Source organism: Protopterus annectens, chromosome 2.part0 (assembly GCF_019279795.1).
Source record: "Protopterus annectens isolate FY-2018-M chromosome 2.part0, PAN1.0, whole genome shotgun sequence".
Lineage (NCBI taxonomy): Eukaryota > Metazoa > Chordata > Ceratodontiformes > Protopteridae > Protopterus > Protopterus annectens.
The window spans coordinates 1,476,862,496-1,476,879,866 of NC_056728.1; positions in this window are offsets into that span (position 1 = coordinate 1,476,862,496).

The following is a 17,371-nucleotide window of genomic DNA, read 5'->3' on the forward strand; positions in this document are numbered from 1 at the left end:
TGAGGTTCCATATTATGTGACATCTATGTTTATACAATGTACGTAGAACTTTATTGTATTATGACATAGGTTCATAGTTTTATAGATTTTGTAGAAAAGCTCAAGCCTTATTGTATTTCTAGGATATTGAATTCTTAGATCTTATAGTAGAACTTGTGGGTTCTCATGCATTCATACATTTCTATCTTGAATGTATGAATTCTTGGACTGGGTTTAAATGAGGTAGGCATGGGAGTCTTTAAAATATAAAGTTGCCATGTTTCATGATATTCATTTTATTGAGGCTGAATATCCCCATGGGGGTGGGGGTGGTGGTGAATGAAGTAAATTGTTCTGAATGAAGGGATCCTTTGATGCTCTGTAATCCAGGCACAGTCCTCCTCTAAGAGCATGAGAATATATTGTATATGGAGAGAGTGGCAATGGTCTTCACTATAAGACAAGCCTTGAAACCCAGAAATTCTCTTTCAGATGAATGTTTGTACCTTCTCCATTTGTATCGGGTGGTATGCAAATATGTTATAGACCTGTCTGCCCCTGTTGTCTCTCTTTCTTCAGCTCCCTCCTAGCCAATTGGCCCATTCATTCCCCATCACTGGTACAAGGGTCAACCTATTTAACAAGAATCCCTTCTATCTTTCATAATCTATTCTTGGGAAAAGCTATTATAGATAGCTGATGGCCTGAAATTTAAGCCCCCCCCCGATTATTCTGTGTCACATGGTGCTACATTCATGGGCAGTTTCTGTGCTCATCTAAAGACATGCAGTAAGGTATCTGTCCCCAGTCAGACACAAATGCAATGCCATAATAATACAATAAACTTTAAAGTGAAACACTAGTTTAAACAACTATACAATAACAGTAGAAAATGCATTATCCATATGAACAAACATAAAACTCTAACGGCATACCTCTCAACCTCTTAGAGCAAGAAATATGGACAAAGCCATAAATAAAAGTGGGACAAAGGCTCAAAAATAGGGACAATTTTTAAATATTGCTCTTACAGACTTGGAAAGTTGATAGTATAACAGATTTTGCATTAGCATGGATTTTCTGAAGGTTTTGAAGTCTGAAACTCAAATGTCTGTTATTATATTTTAAATTCAATATTTAATGATTTGCCACTACTTTGCCAGAAAACCACAGTTTTATGAAAAACAGACCAAAATATGAGGCAAAAATCTGGACATTCTGTGAAAATCTGTACAGTTGAGAGGTATGCATCCAACCAGAAGTGTAGCTATCTAGTTTAGTGCCTGGTGCCATCCCCTGACCTGTTGGCCCTCCCAAAAAGAAAGATTTTCTACTCAGACATAAGGAGCAAAACAATGATAAAAATAGCAAATTGATTGCTGCATTAGTAGCAAGCAGTTGCAAAAGTTTAGACCACTCATGGAGCCCAGCAGCACTCAGTTTCCCTTGGAAAACATGGGTATTAATGGATCTATCACACAGATGGCACCCTTTGAAAAATTGACACAATTTGGGACCTGGGCACTTTCACTGACAATAAACTATCCTTCAGTCACCATGCTTTCTCCATCATTAGGAAATAATTATACTTAGCTAGACTAGGTTTATCTTCTAGGTCAAGGAATGTTACCACCCCTCTCAATTCCTCCCTCATCAGACCCATAACAGAATATAATGTGTTGTTTGTCTTTTTGACTTTTCCCAGTTAGGGGTCGCCACAGCGAAACTCTGGCCCGCTAATAATTGGCAGTCAATTTTTATGGTGCCGAGTTGCCAGCCCGACGAACAACCTTCAGTGAAGGCACGCCCATTCACACATGTCTTTCGGAGGCCACTTGAACATGGGGAGGACATGCAGACTCCACACAGAAGGCACTCCAGCCATAATAGAATATAATAATCCCTTCAAAATGTATTTGCCTAAATGTATCACTCACCTTGAAAGACCACAGCACTTTCTCACCAAAACAACCAATGACAAATATTTATTTTGCTACATGAACCACCTTAAAGCACTGTTCCTCTTTTCTGTTTTGTACAGGTTCTTGAAGGTGGACCACTATCTTTCTCAGAAAGTCTTGAAGGATCTAGTCCTGTCAACTTCCTATATCTGTAAAACAAACAAGAAATTAAACACCTGCAAAAAAAAAAACTAAACTCAATGCAGCATAAATAGAACATTCTGGCAAGAAAGATATCTTTCTCAAAGAGTCACTCTTTTATGTACTAGACTGATCTTAGATATAAAACTGAGTACTTCCTTGACACCCTTTAAATGCAGCCTGGACAAGTGGATTGGAAACGGCAAAATCTCTCCTGGTTTGGTCCTACAAACCCTCATTGAAAGGGGATGAAAATAGGAATCAGCCATTTATGCCATAGAGTACAGGCAAACTAGGAAATGGTACCTGTGCTACAAATGATTTACCTGATCAACAACCTAGTATGACCATGTGACTCTGTGAACCTATTATTGCAGGTGATGAGTACAAAGCAGAGACTCTGTTCTAGATGGGATGACACTCCATTACCAAACAAGAGAAAACACACACACGTACACACACACACACACACACACACACACACACACACACACACACACACACACACACACACACACACACACACGCACATACACACACATGCAGACATATTCACTCTCAACCTGCATTTTTTACATTAAGCAGTTTCGAGGCTTGCCAGTTCATCTAACAGCATGCCATTGGTAAGTGAGGTTAAACTGAAGTATGCAGTTTAACCCACAGTGAAAGGCAGAGGCATACAAATTCTATACAAAAAGGCAGCCCAACCAAGAAATGGACTGCATAAACAAGAGCAGAAGTATAGCTGACTCATTTAACACCTGATGTTGGTCTCTGGTCTAGTGCCTAGCCTCTTGAGCTAATTTGAAGGGGAAAAAACTGTCCTGTCCTTAGGCTGACAGTCCATGGCACTTATCTGCAGCACCCCTGAAAAAAAAAGACTTCTGTTGCTTTTATACTGTAGGAAGCTGATTGTTACATTTGGACTAATCAGCCTGCTACAACTTAATACACACACAAAGTACTGTTACACAAAACTGCCTTTCTGAACCAGCATTCAGAAATGCCACTACAGAAAGAAAAATGGAGGAACTGCACTTCACGTTCACAATCCCAACACCTTTCAACCAGGGCAGCTCTCCCATTTGCCCCACCCTTGTTACACTTCTGACCAAGAGCTCGGAGTCAGTAACACTAGTTGCTACAGTATTGACTCCTACTTCTTGTTTTTAAATTGTGAATATGTTTTTCTATTTTAGTAATGCGTGTTCAGTCAGCTAATAAGACAAGCGCATATTTTTATACTAGTGAAATTTGAAGTAAATATGGTGCCAAATCCTGTATCATTTTGAGAATCTTTATGATAATTTAACATCAGTGTTGTTGATACTGTAGCCATATGTAACAAGAGCAGTCTGAGAGTTTTCTCTCTATTTTATAGGATCTTATGTTATGAATGTAATCAAGTAAATATCATGAGAGTCACTGATTGTTTCCTTCATTTGGGCATTATACAGTCCTGTATCTGATATAAAAGAGAAAACATAAGAGTACCTCTGCAGACATGCAATTATACACCCTTAGGTTAGTTGCATAAGTCAAAAAGTGGAGGGATGACAATAATTTTACTTCGCCTTTTGTCACAAAATGCACACAGTTCTTAATAAAATATTAGGCAGCGCTCCTCATTTCCATTTGCAGCATGGCGTTAATTCTTCACTTGTATCACAGAAACTACAGAAGTTTTAGTTTCTGAACATTATTTTTTATGATCAATTCATGTAATTACTTTGTTTTGACTTCTGTACATATCTGTTAGGAGGCCATTGTGATGCATTGCAATATATAGCTGTTAGGTGATGCTGCTGAAAATGTGAAATAGTGGAATGAAAAAAGATAATGACAAACAGGAAATGTAACCAAAACAAGATTCATGACCTACACACTGAAACATTAATCCCAGGTACGTTTCTGGGTGATATCATGTATACCATGAATTATCAGGTCAGATGGCATTATTACTGTTGAATCATGTTATATCCATTGATGGTTCAGTTGCATCTGATAACTTTAGTTTTGTAGCTAGGTCTCTTGCTTCAGTTTACTATTGTTCTATTTTTTGTACAGAGTAAATCACTCAGATAGGGCTGGCATATGGCTTGCTTGGTAACACAAAAAAATTACATCTTTTTCCTAGATGAATAGAGAAAAAAAAAGCATGAAGCAAACAAATAATGGAATTATGAATATTCATATACGTTATTAACACTATACTGTTATTGTGTGATAGCAAGTTTATAGATCTACATAATGCTTTTTTTTTACGTAAGTGGGATTTGCTTTCTGTTTCTTGATGCCCCGGGTCTGATGTGTTCACTCATAAGCTGAGAGTTCCTGAGGAAGTTTCACCATATTCCTGAGAATGTTCAAGCAAGTTTAACATAACATATACAGGGTGTTATGAAACATCAGTAACACTTTTCTACGAAAACCGCTTGCACTTTATCAGTACATGGATAAGCCGCATACAGGCACTCCAGATGTCTAAAATTTCTGTTTGCTATTACTTTAAGGGTCTGCTGATTAAGCTGTTTTACTGTTGATACTACAGGTCAAATCAACACTGAAGTTTCTTTAATTAATGTTTTCCAGCTTTACATTTCTGTATGTGTGTGTGTGCCTGAGATGACAACCTTGTTCAGTAGTCTCCATTCAGTATTCACAATTAGACAAAGATTAACATGCATTCTTCACTTGGAATTTTGTTTACAATATGTCCAAAATTTTTTAGTCAATTTTTTAGTCTATTTTTAAATTGATACATATACAGCTGCTTTGCTTTTGTTTGAAATTTACTACTTCATGCATAAAAGGCATTTTTAAAGACTTTCATAACGAACATCAAATCTGAATTTTTATTTAAATTTTTATTTACATTTTTATTTGTATTTATACTTCATAAGTTAACATATTTATTACTTATATTAATATTTATTATCCATATTCATATATACATATTTATATATATATTTTTTAACTTATACACTATATATTTGCACAATATTTAAATTCATATATTTTTAGAGTATCTATATATTTGTTTATCCATTTGTAAGACATTTCTAGATAACAATTCTTATATTTATATATATACATACAAAATTTTTTTCGTATTTTAGCCTTATAATATTACTGAAATTTATTTAAGCTTCTGAGTCACATAATTTATAGTTATATTAAAACATTTTAAAAGAACAATACAGCTTTTAATAAGTTTCTTTAATAGTTTCAAATGTTGATTTTTTTCTACATAGATATATAGATATTAGGCGTGGTTAAACTCTAATACATTTTTAGCTAAGAAATGCCAATATGGCCTTTGAAGAACCATTGCACATGCCTGCATTTATAGCTTTACACTTTGCCTATCATGCTGCAATGTTTACTGAAACGAGCTTCTCCTGCAACATTACAATACTGCAAAATATATGTTATTACATTTATATGTGTTTTTAACTTTGATATGAATTTTGATATATATACGATGTTCCACTTTGATTGTCTTTTAATTATTGAGTCACTTTGTTTCATATATGCAGCTTCCTTTTTAAATATCTAATGTTTTAGTTCAGTTTTTTAATGTGTCTTTAAATGTGTTTTTATTGTAGTTAATTGATTAATTTAATTCATCTGCTGATAGGCCAAGCCTTCCTATAAATTTACTGATATCAACACTATTAAATTGTCTGATGAAGCGTATGGTAGCATACGCGAAAGCGCTTACCTTCTGTTCTAATTTATACAATAAAAAGTTAATAATTGTTACGTGGCAGAGTCGGAAGTTTTGTTACTATATATTCCTGAGAATGTTCAAGCAAGTTTAACATAACATATACAGGGTGTTATGAAACATCAGTAACACTTTTCTACGAAAACCGCTTGCACTTTATCAGTACATGGATAAGCCGCATACAGGCACTCCAGATGTCTAAAATTTCTGTTTGCTATTACTTTAAGGGTCTGCTGATTAAGCTGTTTTACTGTTGATACTACAGGTCAAATCAACACTGAAGTTTCTTTAATTAATGTTTTCCAGCTTTACATTTCTGTATGTGTGTGTGTGTGTGTGTGTGTGTGTGTGTGTGTGTGTGTGTGTGTGTGTGTGTGTGTATATATATATATATATATATATATATATATATATATATATATATATATATATATATATATATATATATAGATATATTGATATAGAGATATATAACTATACTCACACACACACACACACACACACACACACACACACACACACACACACACACACACACTCATATGCATTGTTTTCCTAAGAGCTGGATGGAATGTTTGCTGTTCTGTTTTGCAGTAGGTGAGGTCAGAACAAATAACTCTGAATACGCAAACACCATGGATTGAAGCCTTATTTAGTAGCAGATAACCAACATGAATGATCAATTGATGGACAAATGTAAGATACTTGTATTAATAATGTAAAATAATGGCACAGGTAAAATTAAAAGGAAATGCAACCTTTAAGATGTCAAATGGTAAATACTTCAAAAAATAACATATTCATAAATTATATGGTGTATGATAAACATTAAATCTGCAGGAAATACACAGCACAATAAATGTACAATTAAGTACACAGAATGTATACGGGCTATACAAGCATATAAATGGTCAGAGCATAGATATGTCACAATAAATTTATTGTAGCTGGGAAAAGGGAAGGGGAATATGACATACAAATTAAGCCAGATGAAAGAAATATTTATGTCATTATTTATTTATAATCAATTGATTATTGGGGTAGTATGACTGGGCCTAAAAAAAACAAACTTTTCAGTTGAAACCTAGGAACCCACGATAAGACATACACAGCTGTGAATGATAACAAACATTATACATGTGTTCAATATTACAAAATAGATACACAATCAAAAAATATTTTGCAGTGTAGTACACACAGAATGACGAAGCCATATGCATTTATATACATTTACAATAAATATCCTACTGTCCTTTTGAAAAGTATCAGTTTTGTTTGACTGTGAAGAGATCAATGCCATTGATCAAGACAATGTAAGCAAGACTTTATGGGATGACCTGTACTGTACATTAGGTAAGGAAACAGAAAGATTTGGTACAGGAGAAAGCGTGTAGTGGGATGGTAGAATTTACATGTTCCACATCAGTATGTTCATTATTTAGCCAGGAGTGTGATAACAGGGACATAGTTTAATGCTCAGGAGCAGCATTCTGAGTTTTCCCTTGAAGTATTTTGGATTCATATTATTCCTATGTCAAGCGGCAGGGATTTCCAGGTATTAGATACATATGTGGAATACATGGCTTCAGCATAATTGTTGTTTGATTTCCAGACTTAGACCAGGTGCTGATCTATGGATCTCAGAGATCTCAGTGGAGAGTACCATATCATATATTTTTTTCTAGAGAATGACTTTTTTCTGGCTGGTGAAGAACGCTATGGGCCAGATTAATTTGACTATATTTCAGGTAGTTGTGGAACTCCATCCAGTTGAACAGGGTGAATGGGAAGGAGTGATGTGTCTTATCAGGAAGAATGGTTGCAAATTTAGTAATTTTATTGTAACATTACTCCAGTTTATGTGAGAGGGATGAACTGATGTTTGTGAACAATGGTGAGGTGTAAGACATGTGAGAGCAGTCTTTTTTTTTCTGGAGTGTAAGCAAAGATATGAAGATGCTTTATACAGATGGACAAGATTTAAAAGCCATCTTTTCTTCTTTGCGCCTTCTCTTTCTGGAAAACACACACATCACATTAAACCTTTGGTTAAAGGAAGACCATCCACACTGAATTTTATAGAGTTGGTATACAACGTAATGGTAGCTTATGTTAGAGTCTGTATGAGACGTGATTTATTATATAGACACTCATACAGTTGTACTCTTAAACAAGGATGTAGTATAACAAACCTTTCTAGACTACAGTATGCACCCTCTAACTTGGAATGTTTTGTCTTGTAAAATGCCTTGTATGTTCATGCTTTTGTACAGATAAAGATTGCAAACACGTGGCTTTGAACAGAGTTAGTTCTAAACTGCGACTACAAGGGCTTGGTGGCAGGTTCGATTGTTGGCTGCAGGTACTTATCTTGATAGAGAGTAAGTGTTTGCTGGATCAAATGCTTTTATTCATAACAACTCTGTGGAAGTTGTGAATCTGAATTAGGAGGGTAGACTTCAGAGGCAATGAAGCAGGGATGGAACACATTTAGGCTTGGGAGGGGAAAGAGTATTTAAACAGTGGGAAGTGCTGGCATCATCCTCTTTGTCATGGATGTTTTGTCTCATGGACATCTTATCATTGCTCAAGTAACCTTGTGCCAGGCCAAGTAAAGTACTGGAAGGATGGACAAGGTAAGCAGGTTGGAGTTAGGGAAGGAGTTAACGCTGAGATTCATGAGTTTATGGTGAGTAGTAATGAGGGTCTTTGTGGTGTTTTCCGGCATCAGGGCTTGAGGGGATATTACTTAGTTTTGTGAGGTAATGGTTGTAGCTAGGCAGTTAGCAGGTGGTGATGTGAAGCATATCTTGCATGAGTTAGGGATTTCAATAAGTCCCACTTAAATTTCCCACTTTTTTTTAAAAGTCCCACTTTTTTTTTTTTAAATATTTCTTAGAGTCCCCTCCTGTCCTATTCTGCATAGGCTGCTAGCTGCACTTGTAGTTTGTTCTGCCGTGTGTAAACTACCCCCGGTGTCTCCTGCCTTGAGGTACCCTGGATTCCTTCCTGTTGAAAACTATCTAAAGCTTAGCCTTCCCTGTGCTATACTGGTCCCCTGAGCTGAATCTGCTAAATAACAGACAAAAGAAACCAAAGTGTATGTACCTTTTTGAAAAGTGTGTGTATACTCAATAACAATATTGTAATCCTCCATGTGCATGTTACCAACCTCTCGCAGACCCCACTCAACCTGCTCTCTCCAGTCCATCACTACCCCCTTAGTTGCCTGTAACCCTCCTCTGCAGTAAACAGAAATGTCCACAAGATAGCAGCATTTACCTATTTTTAAATACTCCACTGTAGACTATAATAAGTTATTAGATATTACCTGTCATATATTGCTCTATTGCCCTTCCCCAACCTCTGTATCAAAGCACTGTAGATGAAAATAAGTTACCTGATACTGCCTGCCCTACTTGCAATATTGCCCTTCCCTACCCTCTGTAAATCTCCCTTCTTCCCCTCAGTCTCACTCAGAAAAATCTGTGCCTCACCCCTGGCCTTTCTGCCCTGTGCTTGATATCCACCTCAGTGATTGCTCCATGTTGACTTGCTCGCCATCTCCTTGGCTCTACCCACTCCATTCGCTCTGCGGGCTCATTCTGCTCACATATTCCGCCCCCAATTCCCACCCACCTACAGTAGCCCTACACTTATACCTACTATACCACACCCACTGCCTACAACACCCAATCAACTCACCAACCCAGTCAATAGTTCCACATTCCCAATCAAATCTTCCACTCCTCCCACCTTCACTATACCTCTCCTATCACTATCCTATCCTAAAACTTTACTCCATTTTGCACTACAATACACATAGATTTATACTTCTTTCCTACATCTAAAGCAAGCACAATGCCTACCAAACTATCCATGTTATTTACTGCAATACTACTAGTTACTACCTTATCCTACCTTCACTATCTCACTAGACCTCCGTATGTCATTCACTCCCCTTCATTTCACACAACTACCTCACTCCACGTACACCATGCATACTCCCAAACATTTACATCCCCTAGCCTCTACTTCCTCAACAATATTTTCCTCTCTCCCTATAGACTCATATCACATGCTACACATACCACTCCTATATATAATATATCTATCCCAGACCTTACCACCCTTATACTTAAAACTAAGCAACTTAAATACTCACTCTCACATATTTACCACTTAATCTCTACCCCTCTTTCTGGGGATGTACACCCAAACCCTGGCCCCTCCCCCTCGCCCAATTCACCATCCCCATCTCACCCACCCTATACAGCAAGTAAGTCTCTCCACTTCACAGCTCTAAATACCCAAAGCATCTGCAAAAAAATCCCAAGCCTCCATGCCTGGCTTCTCCAAAATTAACCAGACATTCCATCTATCTCTGAAACCTGGTTAAAACCTCATATAAAAGAGTCAGAACTGCTTCCATCTAACTACAGTATTCTTAGAAAGGATAGAATGCAAAGGAAAGGTGGAGGTGTCGCACTCCTCTACTCCTCACCCCTCATAGTGACCCCCTACTCCAAACCCATCCCCACATTTGGCAATGCTGAAATACTCCTAGCCCTCCTCCACATAAATAAACATAAACATATCTGCATAGTCACCCTCTCTATTCCCCCTGGAGACAATATCCAAACCCTTGAAAACATTCTGTCTTGGCTCTCTGTCAACATTGCTAATGAAACTATTATTCTGGGTGATGTTAAAATTAACTGATCCACAATTCAATCTCCAACTAACTCCATAAATATAAATCTTTATAACTTCACTCAACTTATTACCACAATAACTAGACCCACCAAAGACTTTCTCCATGGGATCATCCTAGATTGGATTGTAGTTTCACATCCTCACTACCTCGCTGATAGTGGTACCATTGCCAACCTACTAGGTGACCATCTTCTCACTTTCATTCACCGTCTCCCCTCCTCCCTACAACAAACACATACCTCTACCACCACCTGGTGTCTAAAAAACTTCAACCCAGATGATTTCTCAAATGCACTAAAAAGAATAAAGTGGAACCCACTAAAAACATTATCCCTTGATAATGCTATTTCCTACTTCAACACAATCTTCTTAGACTTGCTAAATTCCTTTGCCCCCTGGAAAACTAAACGCACAAAAAGCAATCCCATCCCATGGTTAACTAAGAATACTTTACTCATTATGAAACTTCGAGATAAAGCTTGGAAACACTACCATAAAACTAAAACTACCACCACCCTCAATGAATACAAAGCACTCCGCAATAAAGTAAAAAAAAAATATCATCTCAGATCGCAAAGCCTATTTTACAGCACTCCAAACTACCCATAACACTAACCCCAAAACATTCTGGGATGGAATCTCCTCTCTCCTTGACCCAGGTAAAAAAGAGAACCCCTGCCCTGATCCTCATGCCTCTGACCTGACCTTACCATCTGACTTTAACTCATTCTTCATCAATTCCATAGCCAAACTGACATCATCCTTCACTAACAATAATGTACCCCCATCCCCACAAACATATCCACATGTCCCCCCTCCCCTAGTAACTCCAGCCCCCAACCCCCTCCCTTCTCCATGCACCCCATCCCCATGTCTACTATAAAACAACTACTCCTAAAAATTAAACCATGTTCTAATGCTGCTGACGAAATACCCTCCTATTTCCTAAAAATAGCAGCAGAAGCCATTGCCTTCCCTATCTGCATTCTAATAAATCGATCAATTTCAGAATGCCATGTTCCCCAGCTGTGGAAAAAGGCCTTCATTATTCCATTCCATAAAGGAGGTAACAACAATGACATCCCAAATTTCTGAACAATTGCTATTCTATCTCCTATTTCTAAACTCTTCGAAAAATGCGTTCACCTTCAACTCCTACCCTACCTCTTAAACAATAACCTCCTTACTCCTACCCAGCATGGATTCTGACCAGGCCATAGTACCACCACTGCCCTTCTCTCCTTCCTAGAGACTATTAATAAGGCCCGTGACACCAGACATATTGTATCTGCCCTCATCTGAGACCTGTCTAAGGCTTTTGATACTATCTATCACAGTCTTCTTATTACCATCCTTTCAGAACTAAACCTATCCCCTTCCTCTATTAATTGGTTCACCAGTTACCTATCCAATAGGCAGCAAGCCATCAAATGGAAGAAAGCTGTTTCAACCTTCCTAGATACACGCACACGTGTCCCTCAAGGCTCAGTCCTAGGTCCCCTACTATTCAATATTTTCATAAATTACTTCTATTGTGCCATCCCCAATACCAACCTCATCCAATATGCAGACGACTCCACTATAATCTGTTCTGGCACCTTAACTTCCTCACTAGCACTATTAACCCAGGAAGCCTTCCATTCCACAGAACAATGGATGCTAGATAATCATCTAGCACTAAATGCAAACAAGACTAAAATAATGATATTTACCCCTTTCAAAAACGTCATCCTTGATAAAACCTCATTCTCCATCAACACCCAAAATAACACAACTCGCGAAATAATTTCTATCACAAAACTTCTTGGGATTCTCATTGATGATAAGCTCAAGTTTGATAGCCACCTACAAATAAATATTAAAAAAAAACACATAAAAATTAGGCATGTTTTATCATCACAACTGCTATATCTCTCCCTTTTCCAGGCTTCTTCTTGCTACTGCCTACCTCATCCCTTCCCTCCTATATGGTGCCTCTATACTTATCAATCTGCAATCTTCCCTCAAAACAAAGCTCTCCTCCTGCTCCTATAAAATTTCAAAATTTGCAACTGGCCACAGAGCCAATACCCATCACTGTAGTTCCCTACATCAATTAAACTGGCTAGAACTACCTAACTATCTTAACTAAATCTAACTAATCCAAGCACATAAACTTATCTTAACCCCTCTCTCTGCCCCACTCTTGCCTCAACCTTCAAAATCCATCTTCCTGATAGGTGTCTAAGATCTAATTCCCAGAATCTAATAGAACTGCATAAACCATCCTGTTCACCAGGCAACCACCTCCTATCTTTCTCACTTGCATGCCACTGGAATTATCTTCCACCACTCATCCGTACCACAACTACACTCTCTATTTTTAAAACCATACTTCATTCACACCTAACTTTACAATGGGAATGCTCCTGCTCCCATCCTTCATAATTTCCTCACCCATAACTATTCTTTGCTAGCCAACATATCTATAATAGCCTCCTACAGTCTAATAGCTTGCAGCAACAACAGTAGGAATCATGCTATTTGTATAGGAACTGTATTGAAGCTAATTCAGCATACTAACTAGGATCTCATAATGCCAATCCAATGGCATCCCATCACTTTGTTTGATGTTAAATCCCCTCTTAATTGTGTAATTTTTATCTTATATTCTTGTGACTTATTGCATTGATATTGTATATTGTATTTTGTATCCATATATTCTTGTATTTGTGGAGCTTTTCTCCCCAGGACTCCATTGAAAATGGGTTCTTCAAGGCCCAGTTGGACTATCCTGGCAAACAAACTGAAAAAAAAATAAATAAATATATAAACATAATAGTAGATACTTGGTTTCCTCCTTTTAGGTGTTAAGTGAAACCTTATACTCAAAATAAATAAATAATTAAACAAACAAACAAAAATAATAAAAATAAATAAACTGTAATTTTCCTTAATGCAGGGGTATGGGACTAACCTATGTTGCTCAACTTTGAGATCATTACTCATTCATTCATTCCCTGGGCTAATGGTAGTCATACCTCTCAGTTGTCCAGATTTTTGCAAGATTTTGTCAAGATTGTTATCTCATATTTTTTATCTTTTCCTCATAAAGTTTTGTTTTTCTGGCAAATCATCGGCAAGTCTTTGAGGATTGATGTCAGAAACTAATGACAGACATTTGAGTTTCATAATTTATGCTCTTCAGAAACGTCATGCTAATGTAAAATATATTATTCTATCAACTTTCTAAGTTGTTCAGAGAAATATTTCAAAATGTCTTTATTTTTAGCCCTTTATCCACACATTATTTATGGCTTTGTCCAGATTTCTTGCTATAAGAGGATGAGAGGTATGATGGTTATTGCAGGCAGGTAGGCCCATCCCATCTGAAGCTCTTCCTGTTCAGGTTTCAGGACATCATCCTTGGTTGAGGCATGACATGATGTCATCATCATCTTTGACTATGCCACTTCAGTCTGTCCTTTGGAGGTTTAGGGGACAGAGGAAAACAGGGTTGGAGACATACTTTCAAAAAGCCATCTTACTGACGACATAGTAGCTGAAGCACATTCATCATATGTATACATGTACATCTATCTATCTATCTATCTATCTATCTATCTATCTATCTATCTATCTATCTATTATCTATCTATCTATCTATCTATCTATCTATCTATCTATCTATCTATCTATCTATCTGTCTGTCTGTCTGTCTGTCTATATATTTGTCTGTCTATCTGTCTATGGTGTAATTCAAGTGTTTGAACTTTCAAAAGGTCAAATGCTTGAATTGCCAACTAAAGAGTTCAAAATCAAATTTTCGAACATTGTCTGTATTTGGGTGTGTGATGTGAGATTGTGATACTGGGAATCTGCCCTTATTAGTGTGAGGTGAAGTACAGTGAGGCAACTTTTTTTTTCTTTTCAGTGTATGTTTTTTAGAATCTTTATGATTCAAACCCTTTCTTTTTCAAATATGTATGATTTGATTTCTGTTTTGATATGTTTTAAGTTGTCAAATTGTTTATATTTTGATCACTTGCCATACACTCAAATATATATATATATATATATATATATATATATATATATATATATATATATATATATATATATATATGGGTTCTCTTCAAAATCTTGAAAGCTCAAAATACTGAAAACTCATAATACTGAGTCTCATAATATCAAAAAACATACAGGACACCAACACTGACTATATTGCAGCAGAAGTACATACAGAAGCATATTACCCTTCTACAATTATAAGCAGGAGGGCAAGCCCTCCTGCACCCCCCATGTGGGGGGTGAGCCCACCACACCCCCTGCTACTTAAATATATAAACTCTGAGATTGCACTTCACAGAAGAAAATGGCAAACATACCATTACATGCTTATGACTGCCTGTTGTAACCTTAGTCATGTTCCATTTTAATGTACTATACTACAACATAACTCATCTTAGTGTTGTGAAGTGTGATCTCTGAGTGGATATATTTAAGTAGCGGGGGGTGTGGGGCACAGAGCCCCCCACATGGAGGTTGCAAGTGGGGCTTTCCCCCCTGTATATATATATATATATATATATATATATATATATATATGTATAGTTAATGGTTTTTTTTTTATAATTGTAGAAGGGTAGTATGTTTATGTATTTCTGCTGCAATATAGTCAGTGTTGTATGTTTCTCTATGTATTTCTGCTGCAATATAGTCAGTGTTGTATGTTTTTCGATATTATGAGATTCAGTATTATGAGTTTCAGTATTTTGAACTTTCAAGATATCTATATGTGTGTGTGTGTGTGTGTGTGTGTGTGTGTGTGTGTGTGTGTATATATATATATATATATATATATATATATATACAATGTGACAATGTGTGTGCGTGTGTGTGTGTGTGTAGACTGCAAAGGGTGTTGTAGGGGGTTGATACAATTGTATAATAATCAAAAGAAACTGAAGTGGGGTAGGTAGGGAGAGACAGTCAACATGTTCTTCAGGATTTAATGAAAAACAGTGCCCTTGGATGTGGGTGCAGGGTAGGGGGTCAGTAGTCTAAATGTGTGGGTCTCTATGTGAGCAATACATAAATTTTAAATAAAACATTTTTGATCTTTTTAGCTTTTCCCAGTTAGGGGTCGCCACAGCGGAACTGCGGTCCGCTAATGATTGGCAGTAGATTTTTTTTTTATTGTGCCAAGTTGCCAGCATGATGCCCAACCTTCAGCGAAGGCACGCCCATTTACGCATGTCTTTTGGAGGTCAGTCAACTGCGGGGAGGACATGCAGACCACACAGAAGGCACTCCAGCCGTGAATCGAACAGGAGAACCTCTTGCTGTAAGGCAGCAACGCTACCGCTGTGCCTCCGCGGCTTCCAAATTATAAAGAAAAAGTAAAATATATAATAAAAAAAGGGTGGTGCAAGGGTCTCATAATGTCTAAAGGGGCAATAATAGAATGGATGCTCTGGTGCCACAGAATTTTGGGATTGTAGAGAAGGAAGACTGTCATCTAAAGACTATTGACTTGGAGAAATTCTAAGCTAGGCATGTGTCATGGAGAAGAAAATATGTTATAGTAAAAGCTTTTGATGTTGAGGAAACAAGAATTAGGTTGCATGATGGGTAGGGCTGGGGTTAAGGGGAAATTTGTGGGTTAAGTGCTTCTGGCAAGTTGTGCTTCTCATGCTGTTCATTTTTGTTTTGTCGGGTATCTTCGGATCCCCAATTATGAAAGAGGTGGGAGGCCATTTCTTCAAAGACTGAGGCTTTCTTTTAAGTAGCATGCAACCAACAGCAAGCAGCCCAAAGAAGAAGGGATGGCTCCCATAAAGCTGATAAATGGGTGAAGGCAATTAGCAGTGCCTGTCAGGGTTTTGGCGAATGAGAAACTGAAGTGGCAAAAGGGAAAAGCCCAGAAGAAGCCAGAACAGGGAACAGCAGTTGTATTGAACAAGTCACAAACCTCAACAGGTAATGACCTTAATGATATTTGTCCCATAAGGCTCTGTCCTAGGCCTTTAATTGGTTAGTTTGTATCTTTCAGGCATACCTTTTTCATCTGAGTGTTCTATAGCTTGTGTTCAGATGAAGTAAAAATAAGTAAACTGATCACATGTCGCAGATAGGACATGTCTGCAAAAGACCTTGACTAAATTGACCATTTGGGCACAGGAGAATAATATGCTGATAAATACATCCAAAACTAAGCTTATGAGATGTGGGAGACGTATATTGGAAAGGGAATATTTAATACAAAATGATGGTTAAAACTGTAGACTCATTTAAGGACCAAAGTGCACAGGTAGATCTAGCTTTGATTTTTTTCTAATCATTTCAACCAATTGGTTAATGATAGTTATAGAACTATAGATTGTATAAAATGACCTATAAAGTCTAGGAAATCAGAAATGATAAAGTCATTGTTTGTTAATTACAGTAGGCCCAAACTTGAGTATAGAATAACAATATGGAAACCTAAAAAAACAAGCACATGTAAACTGGAAAGAGTATAGAGTAAATTAGAATAAATATACCAAGTGTATCCAAGGATCTGAAATTTTAAGTTATTATGAAAGACTAAAATATCTGAACTTTTACAGTGTCTCTTATAGATAGTTAAGAGGCACTGTTATTCAAGTATAAATGGCATTTAGCGACAACTATCTCTAGGACTGTTTGGGGTTATCAAAAACTTTTAGAGAATCATCAGACAGCCTATGTAGAAGTCCATAAAAGTCACAAAAACTGATAGGCCAAAAAAGAGCCATAAAGACAACAGAGTTGACTATTGAGGATAAGAAAGAAATTATGTATTGTTACTATTATGCAAGAAGCCAAAGAATTTTGAGACAGA